Raw genomic sequence first — 3,036 nt, forward strand, 5'->3', positions numbered from 1 at the left:
TTCAGCATGACGGGGACAATAAACGTACGATTTTGGTTCACATCGATCGGTCACGGATTCGCGACGAAACCCGTCCGCTCTCCAAATTCCAAAAACCACACACATATACCAATGTGTAATCCCGCTAAATCCTAGATTCAAATTCAAATTTGAATATCTTACTACTAGTAGGTACATGTAACATCCCTCACCTTACTCTAGGTCACAAACACAGAGCACGAGGAGTCTCATTATGCAAGAACAGCAAAGAGCGAAAACCCTCTTTTCGATAAAATCCCTTTATCTCGAAAACCGTGCATCAGATTTGAAATCTGTCAGTGCCATTGGTTCCAGAATAGCTGAACCGATCGAAACGAGCTATTGGATCGCTATGAACGGAGTCCAATACGTGCCAGAAGCCAACTCTACTCCGCGGCTTCTCCGGAAAACCAGAGTTACTATTCACTTAAGTGAAAACTAATAATCGCGTTACTTCTCCATTTTAGCTCATTTTCTCCTGAAACTTGACGAGTGCTTATGTAATTAAATTACACACATAAACATCATCAACAGAGAGTTTAGTTGCACTGTAAAAATCTCAGTCCTTACCATAAATTAAAACAATAATAGTTAGATAGTACATTCAACTTTGGCTGCATTCACATGAATTATTTAATGTCATATCTACTTTCTTTTAGCGCAATTTATTTTATATTCTATACTTTCATTTAGAATGGCTGCAATTATACATTAGAAGGACATAAAGGGATTAAAGAGCATCATATTTTTTTATTCCTTAGAACTAATTACAGTAAAGCATGAAATTAGTTATTAATTAAATTGATTACGATGGTATTTGGCAAGAATTCTTTGTAATATTTAGCATTTTTTTTAAACTCATTTTTGTCATATTTGTATTTCATCAGTATTTATACTTCATATGGCTTTGTATTTGGTAAGGTTGGGCTTTTATGCGAGTATCATGTGAATTCACAATTCAATAGGGACTAAAATCACTTGTAGCACCAACTGACTTATAGAGGTTTCAGCAGATGGATCTCTCTTTGAACTTCACTTTTGGCCTAGTAATGATTTTCTAATTTTTTTTCTTATTTGTCCAGGTTGTTCCAACAAATCCTTTCTGCAGAACAAAATTATTAATTAAATAGTTATTCTCGGCCAAATGTCTTATATGTTATACTTTAATGTAAGTTTCTAGAATCATTCTAATGCTTAGGAAAAAAGCCAGAATAAAAGCGAAGATGGAATTCATTTTTCGGTCAATTACTAATATTTTTTTTTTGATTGGTTTAACAATAAAAGTAGGATTTTTTTTTCTCTTTTGGTATTTTAAAGGCTTTACAGCGATTCCATTGTACAATTCGGTTAATTAGGACTGTTTCAATTAGTACTCATTAGTTTCTCAATATTTAAGGGTCATTTTTATGTATATTAGAAGTTCAGAGGTCATCTGACAAAGATCTTGAAGATTAGGAGGCTATCTTACATTTTTCCCAGCTTCTCAATTGCCCATACCTTTTTGTTAAGCCTAAGATAAATTTCTTCATTTTCTTACTTAACCGATTAAATATTCATTGTGTATTTGTTCTTATTTTTAAAATTTTATCGCATGGTTAATTATATGGCATGGCTGGTCTTAAAGTGAGATTCATGCAAACAATCTCAAGCATTCGATGAAACAATTCTCATTTAGTTTCAAGTGCGGATTCGATGAACGATCTCATTAACGTTTCGCACATCTCATTACTGGTCTAAATGAATCATGTTAAATTTTACATTTCAAAATGGACTCATTAACGTTTCTCTAATTATTTATACTTACAGAAAATAACAAAATCAATGAGTATTTTTTATTTATCTATCTTGTCTTTTTATTTAGTCTTTTTTTCGTGACATTCTATAATGGATACTTATATAAAGTACTGAATTTAATTACTGTAGTAAATTTTATTTGTCTCATCTTTATAATATAAGTTTTTTATTTTTTTATGTAGAAATATTGCGAGTGCGACTACGCATCAAAGCAAGCCTTTAACTATAAAATTTCTTTAAAATGGAATGTTTGGTGTTTTTTGTTGAAAAAATTATTAGTAATCATGTATATAGAATGACTTAATCGAGATAACTATTCTAGAAAGATTCTTATGTCTGGAAATATTTGTTTGGTTTGGATTTTAAAGATACTTTTTGAAGTAGAACATATATTTTCGTTTGTTTGCTATTTATTATTGATGTTTTGGTGATAATTTTTGAATGTAAATGTTTGAAAAAATTTGTTCATTTATAATAGTGTATGATATTGCTTATAGAATTGCATTATTGAAACTGCGATCAAACTGTCGGTCGAGCAATATATGATTGCTGGTATATATGATAGCTAAATTTTGCGACATATTTATTTGTCGCACAATATTATAATTATTACTTGTTATATGAATTTGCGACAAATTATTCTCTGTCGCGTTACTATCATAAAATAATAAATAAAAATTTATTAAAAAAATAATTGACTTTCAGCGAACAGACCTTAGAAATTGTTTGCAATTAGGCCTATATTAGCAATGAAAATATTATCTAGGTGTATATTTAGCCACAAATTACATGGTCACCGTACGCGACCAGTTATTTTGTCGCTATTAGTGCATTTAGCAGTGGACAAATCTTTATTTGTCGTTAAATATAACAGCTATATTGAGCAACCAACTTATTTCTTACTTCGTCGCCGGTATAGATAGTTTAGCGACAGAGGGTAGCGTAGCGCGAGCCAGTGTGTCTGAAGCTAATTTTGCCGCTAAATAGACAATAGACCCACAAAATAATTTCAGTTCAACAGTGACAAATGAGTAGTTGCTTTGCCCAAAAGACTAAATATTTTTGTTCAGTGAGTATTAAATGTGTTATAAGACTATATGCAACAAATCATTTCAGATGCCACCAAGAAATGAAGATTCTGACCATCTACTACGTGGCAAATAATGTTGCAACAATAAAATTTTATATTACTTATAAAATAAATATACCTATTAACTATCTTCA

Source organism: Ananas comosus, linkage group 9 (assembly GCF_001540865.1).
Source record: "Ananas comosus cultivar F153 linkage group 9, ASM154086v1, whole genome shotgun sequence".
NCBI lineage: Eukaryota > Viridiplantae > Streptophyta > Magnoliopsida > Poales > Bromeliaceae > Ananas > Ananas comosus.